Below are 18,595 nucleotides of genomic sequence, written 5' to 3' on the forward strand. Positions count from 1 at the left end.
TACAACAATGTCGTTTACAGAGTACAATACACATAGAATCAATCAGAAGAGGACTAAAACATATTCAGTCTTAAATTAAATTATTCATAATTCATTTAATTTGAGTGAGTGGTTTTGTTTCAATATCCCAAACCACATTTTCTTTGCACGTACTACAGCTCTCTTGTCACGTTCTGACCTTAGTTCTTTTGTTATGTCTTTGTTTTAGTATGGTCAGGGCGTGAGTTGGGTGGGTTGTCTATGTTCGTTTTTCTATGTTGTGTTCTGTGTTTGGCCTGGTATGGTTCTCAATCAGAGGCAGGTGTCGTTAGTTGTCTCTGATTGAGAATCAAACTTAGGTAGCCTTTTCCCACCTGTGTTTGGTGGGTGATTGTTTCCTGTTTTGTTGTTTGTGTCACCATTCCGGACTGTTTCGGTTTTCATTTCCATTCACTTTGTTATTTTTGTATTGAGTCGTGTTCAGTTATTATTAAAGTATCATGGACACTTACCACGCTGCGTATTGGTCCGATCCTTGCTACTCCTCCTCAGAAGAGGAGGAGGAAAGCCGTTACAGAATCACCCACCACCAAAGGACCAAGCAGTGTGGTATCGGGCAGCAGCAGAAGTCTCGGGACTCATGGACATGGGAGGAGATTCTGGATGGCAAGGGACCCTGGGCACAGGCTGGGGAATATCGGCGCCCCAAGGCAGAGCTGGAGGCAGCGAAAGCCGAGAGGCGGCATTATGAGGGGGCAGCAAGGCAGCACGGCAGCGCGGCTGGGACGACAGGCAGCCCCAAACATTTATTGGGGGGAGCACACGGGGAGTGTGGCTAAGTCAGGTATGAGACCTGAGCCAACTCCCCGTGCTTACCGTGGAGAGAGGTGGACCGGGCAGGCACCGTGTTATGCCGTGAGGCGCACGGTGCCCCCGGTGCGCAGGCATAGCCCGGTGCGTTACATCGCAGCGCCTCGTATCGGCTGGGCTAGAGTGGGCATCGAGCCAGGTGCCATGAAGACGGCTCAGCGCATCTGGTCTCCAGTGCGTCTCCTTGGGCCGGGGTACATGGCACCAGCCCTCCGCACGGTGTCACCGGTTCGCCAACTCAGCCCAGTGTGGTCTGTTCCACCTCGCCGCACTGGCCTGGCGACAGTGAGTATCCAGCCAGGTAGGGTTGTGCATGCTCGGTGCTCGAGACCCCACGGTCCGGTCTATCCGGTGCCTCCTCCACGCACCAGGCCTCCGGTGGCAGCCCCACGCACCAGGCTGTCTCTCCGTCTCCTTCCTCCAGGTGCTCCCTCCTGTCCAGCGCTGCCAGAGTTGCCCGTCTGTCCTGAGCTGCCAGAGCCGCCCGCCAGTCAGGAGCTGCCAGAGCCGCCCGCCAGTCAGGAGCTGCCAGAGCCGTCCGTCACTCCGGCGCTGCCGGAATCGTCCTTCACTCTGGGGCTGCCGGAATCGCCCTTTACTCCGGCGCTGCCGGAGTCTCCCACCGGTGCTGCCGGAATCTCCCGTCCATCCGGGCCCGCTGCTAGGGTCCTCAGTCCGAGGTCGGCGGAGAGGGTCGCCGCTCTTAATGCGCTACGGAGGCGGGTTAAGAAGCGGGTAAAGACTATGATGGAGTGGGGTCCACGTCCCGCGCCAGAGCCACCACTGCGGACAGACACCCACCCAGACCCTCCCCTATAGGTTCAGGTTTTGCGGCCGGAGTCCACACCTTTGGGGGGGTACTGTCACGTTCTGACCTTAGTTATTTTGTTAGGTCTTTGTTTTAGTATGGTCAGGGCGTGAGTTGGGTGTGTTGTCTATGTTCGTTTTTCTATGTTGTGTTCTGTGTTTGGCCTGGTATGGTTCTCAATCAGAGGCAGGTGTCGTTAGTTGTCTCTGATTGAGAATCATACTTAGGTAGCCTTTTCCCACCTGTGTTTCATGGGTGATTGTTTCCTGTTTGTTGTTTGTGTCACCATTCCGGACTGTTTCGGTTTTCGTTTCCATTCACTTTGTTATTTTTGTATTGAGTCGTGTTCAGTTATTATTAAAGTATCATGGACACTTACTACGCTGCGTATTGGTCCGATCCTTGCTACTCCTCCTCAGAAGAGGAGGAGGAAAGCCGTTACATCTCTCAGTAAGTAATGAGTTTAGTGAGTAATTTACATGAAGAGGGTCTTTTTTTCCAAAATAATGGCTGCTGGGAAATTCCTTTTCCCTATCAAATAAATAGGTTTGTACCTAAACTCTAGTGCTGAATTACTAATCGACCCCTAGCCTGTATTACTCTGGGTCCACCCGTACATAGAATGTATGCATGCATGATTTTAAGTTGCTTTGGATAAAAATGTCTACTAAATGGCATATTTTATATTATTGAGGAGGATTGGATAGGTGATGCTTATTGCTTCACCTTGCTTTCCGATTGGCTGGGACCATAGAGATAGATAGAGGACTCATCTTTATATTAGTTCCAATATAGCGTTGACAGCATGGGCAGCGCCATTGAGGCTATCTACATTTTGAAGTAGTCTATTTTTTTCACGATTGTTTTACCAATATGACTCAAACGGGGTCACCAGGAGGGATCAGCCAATGAATTTGGAAGAACACACAGTGAACTACATAAAAATTGTGGAAGCTCTCAACGGCACTTCCCATGCTAATACTGCCATACTGCTAATACTATCATTCTCTATAGACGAGCCTTAGGTGCCTAGGGCTTAGACTAGGGGTTGTTTCTGGATAAGATCTATAGAAAGATCAGAAGTAACCATGCATCACCCATACTCTCTGTGTCCCCCCCTCCCCTCTTTACCAGCAGGTGGTGCAATCGAGCCATTCAGTCCAATCATGTCCCTCTCAGATCATCACACAATCAAAACTTCAGTCCCCTGGGACTGCTGCATCTGCTGCTGGTGTTGGTTGCCCTGTCTCACTGAGACTACAGTAACAAATTAAGTAATTCAGTAGGTAGTGACTGAAATGTTTCTGGTTCGAATCCCCGTGCCGACTAGGTGACTCAACCCTTGTTGTTCTGGATAAGAATGACATAAATGTAAGTAATTGACTTTACTGGCTGTAGAGAGGGACCTATAGGTCTCAGAGGAAACAGAAAGGAGGAATAAAAGCAGAGACTGTGGTCTCCAGGGAAAGGAGCAGTGTGCTGTTAAATCAAACTAGAAAATGTCATCTCAAAGTAGGCTATGTATTGTGTACCATAGTAAACAAAACAAAAAATGCTGTGAAAGTCATTAGCAAAAGGGCCCTTTTAATTTTATTTAACCTTTTTCTGCAGACCTTTATCCAGTTCCAAAAAAGAACCTTGATGGATGGCTCTGTGTTTGTGTGGCAGTGAACAATGACAGTTGTGCTGTAGTAGCTATAATGTTACTGGGATACCAAACTGCAACTGGGGAAAAATATCCAAGCACTGAAGGTGAGGCCATTAAAATAATTTCCCCAGTAGAGAACCTAACATGCATAAACAACTCACACATTCTCTCACTCTAATACACACACACACACACGCACACATACACACACAGCTTCTTTGCTTCACTTCAGCTCTGTGTGCTAAAACAGGTCAACATGAACCCCACTCACATATATATTGTGATACTGTATCTATGTATAATATTAAAATGCTAATGATTTCAGATGTGGTGCCAGCCAGCTATCCATGTGGTTATGAAATTTAATTGTGCCATACATACTAAAAGGGATTCATGAGTTATTCATTTGTAATGCAGGAATTTCAATAGGCATCTGTTTTCCTACACACACAATCATGCTGTCCAGGAAGGAGCTACATTAATAAACAATGGAATTCAGGCCCATTTTAATAAGCCCAATTGTTTTGGTTTCTTTCATTCATTAAAAGGATGTATAACTTTGCCCAACTTCCCAATTTACTGCTCTGTTGTAAATATATCTATTTGCTCAGTATCTAAATGCTGATGGGTATATTTGATGCTCGGATACAATGTCGTAATTTGATTGGCCAAACAAGTTATTGACTAATCAATCTCTAATTGCATTCTTTGTTGGTAGCAGCTGTCTGTGTAATCTCTGTAATGTTTTCAGTTTACATTAGAGAGACCAGGACAATGTTTCGCAGTACTGGATATATGCTCAGAATAAGCTGAGACACCATTTCTAAAGTTTGTAGGAGGTTGTCATGAGATATCAGATGATGGCATTACTTTCTGCTCTCTTTCTATGTTCAGCGATGACCTCTAAACTATTTTTCCTAGAATCATCCTATTACTTCTTTCACCTGAAGTCCACAAATGTCACTACTTCAGTTGGTAGAAAACGGTCTTAATTTTATTACCTGTTGAGGAATCCTTTTCTGGTTTGAAATAGAAATGTCATATAAATCATAATAAAAAAAGGGTTTAAGTTATGGTATCCAAAATCTGAATAAATGGAATTCGGGCAATGTGTGTTCACACAGCCGTTTATTCATGCTCTGGGATAATGTGACTCAGGAACTCAGGACAACCATCTCCGCAGCACTCCACCAATCAGGCCTTTATGGTAGAGTGGCTAGACGGAATCCACTACTCAGTAAAAGGCACATGACAAGCCCGCTTGGAGTTTGCCAAAAGGCACCCAAAGGACTCTCAGACCATGAGAAACAAGATTCTCTAGTCTGATGAAACAAAAATGGAACTCTTTTGCATGAATGTAAAGCGTCACGTCTGAAGGAAACATGGCACCATCCCTACGGTGAAGCATGTTGGTGGCATCATCATGCTGTGGGGATGTTATTTAGCGACAGGGACTGGGAGACTAGTAAGAGAGAAAGATGAACAGAGCAAAGTACAGAGATGAAAACCTGATCCAGAGCGCTCAGGAACTCAGATTGGGGCGAAGGTTCACCTTCCAACAGTACAATGACCTTAAGCACACAGCCAAGACAATGCAGGAGTGGCTTCGGAAAAGTCTCTGAATGTCCTTGAGTGGCCAAGCCAGAGCTTGGACTTGAACCCGATCTAACATCTCTAGAGAGACCTGAAAATAGCTCAACATCCAATCTGACAGAGCTTGAGAGGATCCTTTCAAGTGGAGAAAAATTGGAGAAACTCCCCAAATACAGGTGTGCCAAGTTTGGAGCGTCATACCCAAGAAGACTCAAGGCTGTAATCGCTTCCAAAGGAAGGCAGGCAGGAAGGCAGGAAGGCAGGAAGGCAGGCAGGCAGGAAGGCAGGCAGGCAGGCAGGCAGACAGGCAGGCAGGCAGGCAGGCAGGCAGGCAGGCAGGCAGGCAGGCAGGCAGGCAGGCTGGCTCACACTCACACTCACACTCACTCTTTCTATTTTTCTCCCTCTCTACAACTCTGACATTCTCCTTGGCATTTCTGGAAAACAACTCCTCAGTTTCAATCTCTGTAACCTCAATACACACTCTGACCTCCCTCCAAACCCCAGTGAGCCCTGCCCTCCCTCCTAACCTGAGATGATTGATATACTATATAAGACCCCTGGTATGCAAGGTTACTCACTCAATGTCCATCTGGACCCTGTAAAACAGCAACTCACAACTTATTTCCTCTGTACTGGCAGGGGAGTAGATAACACAGTCGGACAGTGACAGTCCCATCGTGAGTGCCAAAACTGGCTGAAAATCCACCTGCTGTGTCACTTTGACAAGCTAGTCATTTTCCTGAAGTTCCTCACCATTCACAGCTCTCTCCTCAGAACTCAGACGAAACTGTCTGGAACTGAGATAAAAATATATGTAGTGTGAATTCATATTTTCAGCGCTTTTTGGCAGTCCAATTTGTCTTTCATTTGAATGCCCAGAAAAAAAGTTTGAAATGCCATTACACATATGAATAACCATGAAAATAATTGACCTATAAAATGTGCAGGAGAGTAACAGGGCCAAGTGGCCTTTCAACTGCACTTAGGCCGACCACTGTGTCATGCGTAGGTGTAATAGGTGGCAGGGAAGTCAGGCGCAGGAGAGTCAAATGGAGTGTAAAATGGAGTCTTTTAATAAAGTCCACGGAGTATGCTCCATAACACTAAATGTACATAAACATGGGTACGAGGACCCGACGCACACCTATACAACAATCACACTACACTGACAAATAAAACAATCTCTGACAAAGACATGAGGGGAAACAGAGGGTTAAATACACAACAGGTAATGAATGGGATTGAAAACAGGTGTATGGGAAGACAAGACAAAACCAATGGAAAATGAAAAAAAGGATCAATGATGGCTAGAAGACCGGTGACGTCGAACGCCGAGCACCGCCCGAACAAGGAGAGGCAACGACTTCGGCAGAAGTCGTGACAGTACCCCCCCCCTGACGCGCGGCTCCAGCTGCGCGTCGACACCGGCCTCGGGGACGACCCGGAAGGCGAGGTGCAGGGCGATCCGGATGGAGACGGTGGAATTCTGATAACATGGAAGGATCTAACACGTCCTTCACCGGAACCCAGCATCTCTCCTCCGGCCCGTACCCCTCCCAGTCCACGAGGTACTGAAGGCCCCTCGCCCGACGTCTCGAATCCAAAATGGATCGAACAGAGTACGCCGGAACCCCCTCGATGTCTAGAGGAGGCGGAGGAACATTACGCACTTCAGCCTCCTGGAGCGGGCCAGCCACCATCGGCCTGAGGAGAGACACATGGAACGAGGGGTTAATACGGTAATGAGTGGGTAGTTGTAACCTATAACATACCTCGTTCACTCTCCTCAGGACTTTAAACGGCCCCACAAACCGCGGACCCAGCTTCCGGCAGAGAAGGCGAAGGGGCAGGTTTCGGGTCGAGAGCCAGACCCTGTCCCCTGGTGCGAACACTGGGGCCTCACTGCGGCGACGGTCTGCGCCAATTTTCTGGCGCCTTATGGCACGCTGAAGGTGGACGTGGGCTGCCTCCCAGGTCTCCTCAGCGTGCCGAAACCAATTGTCCACCGCAGGGGCCTCGGTCTGGCTCTGATGCCAAGGAGCCAGAACCGGCTGATACCCTAATACACATTGAAAGGGAGTAAGGTTAGTGGAGGAGTGACGTAGCGAGTTCTGAGCCATCTCTGCCCAGGGCACGAACTTCGCCTACTCCCCCGGCCGATCCTGGCAATAAGACCGCAGAAACCTACCCACATCCTGGTTAACTCTCTCCACCTGCCCATTACTCTTGGGGTGAAAACCTGAGGTAAGACTAACCGAGATCCCCAGACGCTCCATGAACGCCTTCCAGACCCTTGATGTGAACTGGGGACCCCGATCAGACACTATATCCTCAGGCACCCCATAGTGCCGGAAAACGTGTGTAAACAGGGCCTCTGCAGTTTGTAAGGCCGTAGGGAGACCGGGCAAAGGGAGGAGACGACAGGACTTAGAAAACCGATCCACAACGACCAGGATCGTGGTGTAACCCTGTGAAGGTGGAAGATCGGTCAAAAAATCCACCGACAGGTGTGACCACGGCCGTTGAGGAACGGGTAGAGGTTGTAGCTTACCTCTGGGCAGGTGTCTAGGAGCCTTGCACTGGGCGCACACCGAGCAGGAAGAAACATAAATCCTCACGTCCTTAGCTAAAGTGGGCCACCAGTATCTCCCGTCAAGACAGCGCATCGTCCGACCTATCCCAGGATGACCAGAGGAGGGTGACGTGTGAGCCCAATATATCAATCGGTCGCGGACAGCAGACGGAACGTACAGACGACCAGCTGGACACTCAGGGGGAGAAGGCTCTGCACGTGACGCCCGCTCAATGTCCGCGTCCAGCTCCCACACTACTGGCGCCACCAAACACGAAGCTGGGAGTATGGGAGTGGGATCCATGGACCGCTCCTCTGTGTCATACAGCCGAGACAATGCGTCTGCCTTAACGTTCTGGGAGCCTGGTCTGTAAGAAAGAGTAAACACAAAACGAGTGAAAAACATGGCCCACCTTGCCTGGCGAGGATTCAATCTCTTTGCCTGCCGGATATACTCCAGATTGCGGTGGTCAGTCCAGATGAGAAAAGGGTGTTTAGCCCCCTCAAGCCAATGCCTCCACACCTTCAAAGCTTCTACGACAGCTAACAGCTCCCGGTTCCCCACATCATAGTTTCGCTCCGCCGGGCTGAGCTTCTTAGAAAAGAAAGCACAGGGGCGAAGCTTCAGTGGCGTACCCGAACGCTGAGAGAGCACTGCTCCTATCCCAGCTTCGGATGCGTCCACCTCCACTATGAATGGCAAAGAGGGATCCGGATGAGCCAGCACAGGCGCCGAAGTAAACAGAGTCTTCAGGTGCTCAAAAGCCCTGTTCGCCTCAGCCGACCACTGCAAGCGCACCGGGCCCCCCTTTAGCAGTGAGGTAATGGGAGCTGCCACCTGACCAAAACCCCGGATAAACCTCCGGTAGTAATTGGAAAACCCCAAAAAACGCTGCAACTCCTTTACCGTGGTTGGAGTCGGCCAATTACGCACGGCTGTAATGCGGTCGCTCTCCATCTCCACTCCTGAAGTGGAAATCCGATGCCCTAGGAAGGAGATGGATTGTTGGAAAAACAAGCATTTCTCAGACTTGACATATAGATCATGCTCCAACGGGCGACCAAGCACCCTGCGCACCAGGGACACATGCTCGGCGCGTGTAGCAGAGTATATCAGAATATCATCGATATACACCACTACACCCTGCCCGTGCAGGTCCCTGAAGATCTCATCTACAAATGATTGGAAAACTGATGGAGCATTCATCAACCCATATGGCATGACCAGGTACTCATAATGACCTGAGGTGGTGCTAAATGCCGTCTTCCACTCATCACCCTTCTTAATACGCACCAGATTGTACGCACTCCTGAGATCCAATTTTGTGAAAAAACGTGCCCCGTGCATTAACTCAATAATCGTATTGATCAGAGGTAGCGGGTAACTATATTTCACTGTGATTTTATTAAGACCTCGATAATCAACGCACGGGCGTAAACCGCCATCCTTTTTTTTCACAAAAAAGAAACTCGAAGAGACGGGTGAAATGGATGGCTGAATGAACCCCTGATGCAGGGATTCAGAGATATATGTCTCCATAGCCTCCGTCTCCGCTTGCGACAGGGGATACACGTGACTCTTGGGATATGCAGCGTCTACCAGGAGATCTATCGCACAATCCCCCAGTCGATGGGGTGGTAATTGAGTCGCCTTCTTTTTACAGAAGGCGAGAGCCAAATCGGCATATTCGGGGGGAATGCGCACGGTGGAGACCTGGTCTGGACTTTCCACCGTAGTAGCACCAACGGAAACCCCTAAACACCTACCTGAGCATTCTCGCGACCACCCTGTGAGAGCCCTCTGTGGCCAAGAAACAGTGGGGTTATGACAAACTAACCAGGGTAGGCCTAGCACCACAGAATACGCAGGAGAATCAATAAGGAAAAGACTAATCTTCTTCTTGTGACCCTCCTGCGTTATCATACACAAAGGTGCGGTTACCTCCCTGATAAACCCTGACCCTAATGGTCGACTATCTAAGGCATGAATAGGGAAAGGCATATCCACAGGAACAATAGGGATCCCTAAACTATGAGCTAGACTTTTATTAATGAAATTCCCAGCCGCACCCGAATCTACTAGCGCCTTATACTGGGAATGCAGTGAAAAATCAGGAAAAGAGACAGAGACAAACATTAGTGCAGCAGAGGGCTCTGGATGAGAATGGTGCCTACTCACCTGGGGTGACGCCAGAATGCCCTGCCTGCCCTCTCTATTCCCAGAGGAACCAACCCGGCACCGACCAGCAGTGTGCTCTCTGCGACCTTGAATGGTGCTCGAGCGGGAACCCCCTCCGGTCTCCCTGCGCACCATCCCTCCCAATTCCATAGGTTCGGGAGAGAGGGTGCGGGAGGATGGAACAACCAGACCCCGATCTAGACGTCCACGAGTAGCCAGCATGTTGTCCAGCCTGATGGACATGTCCACCAGCTGGTCGAAGGTGAGGGTGGTGTCTCCACAGGCCAGCTCCCGACGGACGTCCTCGCGTAGACTACAACGGTAATGGTCGATCAGGGCCCTGTCGCTCCATCCAGCGCCGGCAGCCAAGGTCCTAAACTCCAAAGCAAAATCCTGTGCACTCCTCGTCTCCTGCCTCAGATGATAGAGAAGCTCACCCGCTGCTTTGCCTTCAGGTGGGTGATCGAATACTATCCGGAATTGGCGGGTGAACTCCTCAAAATGGTCCAGCGCCGCATCCTCCCTACTACACACAGCGCTGGCCCATTCCAGGGCTTTCCCGGTGAGGCATGAGACGAGGGCGTAACTCTTCTCACGGTCAGATGGTACTGGGGAGGCCGTGGCTAGATACAAGTTCAGTTTAAGGAGGAAACCCTGGCAGCCGGCAGTATCTCCGTTGTATCCCGTAGGTAGGGATAAATGGATCCTCGATTCCGGAGAGGAAAAATCGTTCACGGGAGATTCCGGTTGTGGTGGTGGTGGCGCTGGAGAAACTCCCTGTCTCTCCCAGCGATCCATTTTCATGACAATGTGATCCATGAAGGAGCTGATAACGTCAAGCTCCCTAGCTTGTTCCTGAACGCGTTCCTCCAGCTCCATGGGCATAGTGTCCTCTCCTGCTGACTTCATATATTGGTCAGAGATTCTGTCATGCGTAGGTGTAATAGGTGGCAGGGAAGTCAGGCGCAGGAGAGTCAAATGGAGTGTAAAATGGAGTCTTTTAATAAAGTCCACGGAGTATGCTCCATAACACTAAATGTACATAAACATGGGTACGAGGACCCGACGCACACCTATACAACAATCACACTACACTGACAAATAAAACAATCTCTGACAAAGACATGAGGGGAAACAGAGGGTTAAATACACAACAGGTAATGAATGGGATTGAAAACAGGTGTATGGGAAGACAAGACAAAACCAATGGAAAATGAAAAAAAGGATCAATGATGGCTAGAAGACCGGTGACGTCGAACGCCGAGCACCGCCCGAACAAGGAGAGGCAACGACTTCGGCAGAAGTCGTGACACACTGAATTGATCAACAATTCACTCAGGCATAATAGACCAAAAAGAGTTGCAGAGGAGGTGATTGTGTAACAAGGTAATGTTATTACTCACTCTTTTGCAGGTTTTATTATATAATTTATTCTATCCTAGCCAAATTTCCTCATCTGCTTACATGCACCTCCCTATATCAAGGTGTTTTGGTACTTCCCTTACGCACTACACTTTTCCGCGCACTAACTTTTACTATACCACAGGTCAGTATAATCTACCAGTCTAACTGTTAATCCTTCCCTCAATCCACCATTCATTGTGACAATAGTGGTAGGTGGATTGTTTGTCTAGATCTGCAATAAGCTAACTGTCAATCATACCACACATAAAAGCATTCAAAGCTGCATCAATTTTCAATTTTCAATTTTCAAGAGTCTACAAGAACAAATAGGCATAGCTGACAGGCAGCAGAGAGGCCAGGTGCATCATTGCACATGAAAGAACAGTGAAGATGGCGCCGTATTGGATGGCTGCCGTTTTGCAAGCTCCGACCCAACTTTGTTATTTTGTTTATTTTTACTATATTTTCACAAAATGTATCCACTATTATTTCTTACAACTGACAAGAACTCTTGAACATCAGATCGGGGGTTACTTACCCCAATTCCGGCTTCTACTTTGACTCATATGCCGTGATCAGACATGGCAGCTCTGCTTCTAGCTCCGAAACAACTTTGCAGCATTTATTATATATTTGTGTTTTTATTTCTTACATTATTAGCCCAGAACGTTTTTTTGTGTTATTACAGTAACTTGCGAAAGTATTCACCCCTTTGGCATTTTTTCTATTTTGTTGCCTTACAAACTGGAATTAAAATAGATTTTTTTGGGGGTGTGTATCATTTGATTTACACAACATGCCTACCACTTTTAAGATACAAAATATTTGTCATTGTGAAACAAACAAGAAATAAGACAAAAACACAGAAAACTTGAGCGTGCATAACTATTCACCCCCCAAAGTCAATACTTTCTAGAGCCACCTTCTGCAGCAATCACAGCTGCAAGTCTCTTGGGGTATGTCTCTATAACCTTGGCACATCTAGCCACTGGGATTTTTGCCCATTCTTCAAGGCAAAACTGCTCCAGCTCCTTCAAGTTGGATGGCTTCCGCTGGTGTACAGCAATATTTAATAAGTCATACCACAGATTCTCAATTGGATTGAGGTCTGGGCTTTGACTAGGCCATTCCAAGACATTTAAATGTTTCCCCTTAAACCACTCGAGTGTTGCTTTAGTAGTATGCTTAGGGTCCTTGTTCTGCTGGAAGGTGAACCTCCGTCCCAGTCTCAAATCTCTGGAAGACTGAAACAGGCTTCCCTCAGTAATTTCCCTGTATTTAGCGCCACCCATCATTCCTTCAATTCTGACCAGTTTCCCAGTACTTAACGATGAAAAACATCCCCACAACATTATGCTGCCACCACCATGCTTCACTATGGAGATGGTGTTCTCGGGTTGATGAAAGGTGTTGGGTTTGTGCCAGAGATAGCGTTTTTCTTGATGGCCAAAAAGCAACATTTTTGACACATCTCACCAGAGTACATTCTTCCATATATCTGGGGAGTCTCCCACATGCCTTTTTAAGCAAACAGCGAACATGTTTACTTATTTTTTTCTTTAAGCAATGGCTTTTTTCTGGCCATTCTTCCGTAAAGCCCAGCTCTGTGGAGTATACAGCTTAAACTGGTCCCTTGGACAGATACTCCAAGGAGCATTGCAGCTCCTTCAGGGTTATCTTTGGTCTCTTTGTTGCTTCTCTGATTAATGCCCTTCTTGCCTGGTCTGTTAGTTTTGGTGGGCGGCACTCTCTTGGCAGGTTTGTTGTGGTGCCATATTCTTTCCATTTTTTTTAATGATGGATTTAATGGTGCTCAGTGGAATGATCAAAGTTTTTGAAACTTTTTTATAACCCAACCCTGATCTATACTTCTCAACAACATTGTCCCTGACCTGTTCGGAGAGTTCCTTGGTCTTCATGGTGCCACTTGCTTGGTGGTAACCCTTGCTTAGTGGTGTTGCAGACTCTGGGTCCTTTCAGAACAGGTGCATATACAGTGCCTTGCGAAAGTATTCGGCCCCCTTGAACTTTGCGACCTTTTGCCACATTTCAGGCTTCAAACATAAAGATATAAAACTGTATTTTTTTGTGAAGAATCAACAACAAGTGGGACACAATCATGAAATGGAACGACATTTATTGGATATTTCAAACTTTTTTAACAAATCAAAAACTGAAAAATTGTGCGTGCAAAATTATTCAGCCCCCTTAAGTTAATACTTTGTAGTGCCACCTTTTGCTGCGATTACAGCTGTAAGTCGCTTGGGGTATGTCTCTATCAGTTTTGCACATCGAGAGACTGACATTTTTTCCCATTCCTCCTTGCAAAACAGCTCGAGCTCAGTGAGGTTGGATGGAGAGCATTTGTGAACAACAGTTTTCAGTTCTTTCCACAGATTCTCGATTGGATTCAGGTCTGGACTTGGACTTGGCCATTCTAACACCTGGATATGTTTATTTTTGAACCATTCCATTGTAGATTTTGCTTTATGTTTTGGATCATTGTCTTGTTGGAAGACAAATTTCAAATCAAATCAAATCAAATCAAATTTTATTTGTCACATACACATGGTTAGCAGATGTTAATGCGAGTGTAGCGAAATGCTTGTGCTTCTAGTTCCGACAATGCAGTAATAACCAACAAGTAATCTAACTAACAATTCCAAAACTACTGTCTTGTACACAGTGTAGGGGGATAAAGAATATGTACATAAGGATATATGAATGAGTGATGGTACAGAGCAGCATAGGCAAGATACAGTAGATGATATCGAGTACAGTATATACATATGAGATGAGTATGTAAACAAAGTGGCATAGTTAAAGTGGCTAGTGATACATGTATTACATAAGGATGCAGTCGATGATATAGAGTACAGTATATACGTATGCATGTGAGATGAATAATGTAGGGTAAGTAACATTATATAAGGTAGCATTGTTTAAAGTGGCTAGTGATATATTTACATCATTTCCTATCAATTCCCATTAATAAAAGTGGCTGGAGTTGAGTCAGTGTCATTGTCAGTGTGTTGGCAGCAGCCACTCAATGTTAGTGGTGGCTGTTTAACAGTCTGATGGCCTTGAGATAGAAGCTGTTTTTCAGTTTCTCGGTCCCAGCTTTGATGCACCTGTACTGACCTCGCCTTCTGGATGATAGCGGGGTGAACAGGCAGTGGCTCGGGTGGTTGATGTCCTTGATGATCTTTATGGCCTTCCTGTAACATCGGGTGGTGTAGGTGTCCTGGAGGGCAGGTAGTTTGCCCCCGGTGATGCGTTGTGCAGACCTCACTACCCTCTGGAGAGCCTTACGGTTGAGGGCGGAGCAGTTGCCGTACCAGGCGGTGATACAGCCCGACAGGATGCTCTCGATTGTGCATCTGTAGAAGTTTGTGAGTGCTTTTGATGACAAGCCAAATTTCTTCAGCCTCCTGAGGTTGAAGAGGCGCTGTTGCGCCTTCTTCACGATGCTGTCTGTGTGAGTGGACCAATTCAGTTTGTCTGTGATGTGTATGCCGAGGAACTTAAAACTTGCTACCCTCTCCACCTCTGTTCCATCGATGTGGATAGGGGGGTGTTCCCTCTGCTGTTTCCTGAAGTCCACAATCATCTCCTTAGTTTTGTTGACGTTGAGTGTGAGGTTATTTTCCTGACACCACACTCCGAGGGCCCTCACCTCCTCCCTGTAGGCCGTCTCGTCGTTGTTGGTAATCAAGCCTACCACTGTTGTGTCGTCCGCAAACTTGATGATTGAGTTGGAGGCTTGCGTGGCCACGCAGTCGTGGGTGAACAGGGAGTACAGGAGAGGGCTCAGAACGCACCCTTGTGGGGCCCCAGTGTTGAGGATCAGCGGGGAGGAGATGTTGTTGCCTACCCTCACCACCTGGGGGCGGCCCGTCAGGAAGTCCAGTACCCAGTTGCACAGGGCGGGGTCGAGACCCAGGGTCTCGAGCTTGATGACGAGCTTGGAGGGTACTATGGTGTTGAATGCCGAGCTGTAGTCGATGAACAGCATTCTCACATAGGTATTCCTCTTGTCCAGATGGGCTAGGGCAGTGTGCAGTGTGGTTGAGATTGCATCGTCTGTGGACCTATTTGGGCGGTAAGCAAATTGGAGTGGGTCTAGGGTGTCAGGTAGGGTGGAGGTGATATGGTCCTTGACTAGTCTCTCAAAGCACTTCATGATGACGGAAGTGAGTGCTACGGGGCGGTAGTCGTTTAGCTCGTTACCTTAGCTTTCTTGGGAACAGGAACAATGGTGGCCCTCTTGAAGCATGTGGGAACAGCAGACTGGTATAGGGATTGATTGAATATGTCCGTAAACACACCGGCCAGCTGGTCTGCGCATGCTCTGAGGGCGCGGCTGGGGATGCCGTCTGGGCCTGCAGCCTTGCGAGGGTTAACACGCTTAAATGTTTTACTCACCTCGGCTGCAGTGAAGGAGAGACCGCATGTTTTCGTTGCAGGCCGTGTCAGTGGCACTGTATTGTCCTCAAAGCGGGCAAAAAAGTTATTTAGTCTGCCTGGGAGCAAGACATCCTGGTCCGTGACTGGGCTGGATTTCTTCCTGTAGTCCGTGATTGACTGTAGACCCTGCCACATGCCTCTTGTGTCTGAGCCGTTGAATTGAGATTCTACTTTGTCTCTGTACTGACGCTTAGCTTGTTTGATAGCCTTGCGGAGGGAATAGCTGCACTGTTTGTATTCGGTCATGTTACCAGACACCTTGCCCTGATTAAAAGCAGTGGTTTGCGCTTTCAGTTCCACACGAATGCTGCCATCAATCCACGGTTTCTGGTTAGGGAATGTTTTAATCGTTGCTATGGGAACGACATCTTCAACGCACGTTCTAATGAACTCGCACACCGAATTAGCGTATTCGTCAATATTGTTATCTGACGCAATACGAAACATGTCCCAGTCCACGTGATGGAAGCAGTCTTGGAGTGTGGAGTCAGCTTGGTCGGACCAGCGTTGGACAGACCTCAGCGTGGGAGCCTCTTGTTTTAGTTTCTGTCTGTAGGCAGGGATCAACAAAATGGAGTCGTGGTCAGCTTTTCCGAAAGGGGGGCGGGGCAGGGCCTTATATGCGTCGCGGAAGTTAGAGTAACAATGATCCAAGGTCTTTCCACCCCTGGTTGCGCAATCGATATGCTGATAAAATTTAGGGAGTCTTGTTTTCAGATTAGCCTTGTTAAAATCCCCAGCTACAATGAATGCAGCCTCCGGATAAATCGTTTCCAGTTTGCAGAGAGTTAAATAAAGTTTGTTCAGAGCCATCGATGTGTCTGCTTGGGGGGGGATATATACGGCTGTGATTATAATCGAAGAGAATTCTCTTGGTAGATAATGCGGTCTACATTTGATTGTGAGGAATTCTAAATCAGGTGAACAGAAGGATTTGAGTTCCTGTATGTTTCTTTCATCACACCATGTCACGTTAGCCATAAGGCATACGCCCCCGCCCCTCTTCTTACCAGAAAGATGTTTGTTTCTGTCGGTGCGATGCGTGGAGAAACCCGTTGGCTGCACCGCCTCGGATAGCGTCTCTCCAGTGAGCCATGTTTCCGTGAAGCAAAGAACGTTGCAGTCTGATGTCCCTCTGGAATGCTACCCTGTTGAGTTTGATTTCATCAACCTTGTTGTCAAAAGACTGGACATTGGCAAGAAGAATGCTAGGGAGTGGTGCACAGTGTGTGACCAGAAGACCGCCTCGTTTCCCTCTTTTTCGGAGTCGTTTTTTTTTCTCCGTCCCAGTCTCAGGTCTTTTGCAGACTCCATCAGGTTTTCTTCCAGAATGGTCCTGTATTTGGCTCCATCCATCTGTCCCTGCTGAAGAAAAGCAGGCCCAAACCATGATGCTGCCACCACCATGTTTGACAGTGGGGATGGTGTGTTCAGGGTGATGAGCTGTGTTGCTTTTACGCCAAACATAACGTTTTGCATTGTTGCCAAAAAGTTCAATTTTGGTTTCATCTGATCAGAGCACCTTTTTCCACATGTTTGGTGTGTCTCCCAGGTGGCTTGTGGCAAACTTTAAACGACACTTTTTATGGATATCTTTAAGAAATGGCTTTCTTCTTGCCACCCCTCCATAAAGGCCAGATTTGTGCAATATACGACTGATTGTTGTCCTATGGACAGAGTCTCCCACCTCAGCTGTAGATCTCTGCAGTTCATCCAGAGTGATCATGGGCCTCTTGGCTGCATCTCTGATCAGTCTTCTCCTTGTATGAGCTGAAAGTTTAGAGGGACGGCCAGGTCTTGGTAGATTTGCAGTGGTCTGATACTCCTTCCATTTCAATATTATCTTGCACAGTGCTCCTTGGGATGTTTAAAGCTTGGGAAATCTTTTTGTATCCAAATCCGGCTTTAAACTTCTTCACAACAGTATCTCGGACCTGCCTGGTGTGTTCCTTGTTCTTCATGATGCTCTCTGCGCTTTTAACGGACCTCTGAGACTATCACAGTGCAGGTGCATTTATACGGAGACTTGATTACACACAGGTGGATTGTATTTATCATCATTAGTCATTTAGGTCAACATTGGATCATTCAGAGATCCTCACTGAACTTCTGGAGAGAGTTTGCTGCACTGAAAGTAAAGGGGCTGAATAATTTTGCACGCCCAATTTTTCAGTTTTTGATTTGTTTAAAAAGTTTGAAATATCCAATAAATGTTGTTCCACTTCATGATTGTGTCCCACTTGTTGTTGATTCTTCACAAAAAAAATACAGTTTTATATCTTTATGTTTGAAGCCTGAAATGTGGCAAAAGGTCGCAAAGTTCAAGGGGGCCGAATACTTTCGCAAGGCACTGTATACTGAGATCATGTGACAGATCATGTGACACTTAGATTGTACACAGGTGGACTTTATTTAATTAATTATGTGACTTCTGAAGGTAATTGGTTGCACCAGATCTTATTTAGGGGCTTCATAATAAAGGGGGTGAATACATATGCACGCATCACTTTTCCGTTTTAAATGTTTAAGTATTTTTTTAAACAAGTCATTTTTTTCATTTCACTTCACCAATTTGGACTATTTTGTGTATGTCAGTTACATGAAATCCAAATTAAAATCTATTTAAATTACAGGTTGTAATGCTACAAAATAGGAAAAATGCCAAGGGGGATGAATACTTTTGCAAGGCACTGTACATACAGCCAGAAAGAGCACCGGTAGCTCACCAGCATTCCGACCAGAAATACGACTTTCCCGGATTGTATTTTTTGTTCGTACCCCCTAAGGCAACTGAACTCATTCAAAAATCTTCTCCAAGATAGAGCCGGTGGAGAAGAGCTAAATCTAGTCCGACTCAGGAGACGTGCACACCATCCACTGCTTCCTCGTATGTTGCTCACTAATGTTCATTCCCTGGACAATAAAGTAGACAAGCTCAGGGCTAGGATCTCCTCTCTGGATCTCCTTCCAGAGAGACATCAGAGACTATAACATACTCTGTTTCACAGAATCATGCCTCTCTCCAGATACATTGTCCCCATCCATACAGCCAGCTGGCTTCTCAGTACATTG

The sequence above is a fragment of the Oncorhynchus clarkii genome, chromosome 5 (genome assembly GCF_045791955.1).
Source record: "Oncorhynchus clarkii lewisi isolate Uvic-CL-2024 chromosome 5, UVic_Ocla_1.0, whole genome shotgun sequence".
Taxonomy (NCBI): domain Eukaryota; kingdom Metazoa; phylum Chordata; class Actinopteri; order Salmoniformes; family Salmonidae; genus Oncorhynchus; species Oncorhynchus clarkii.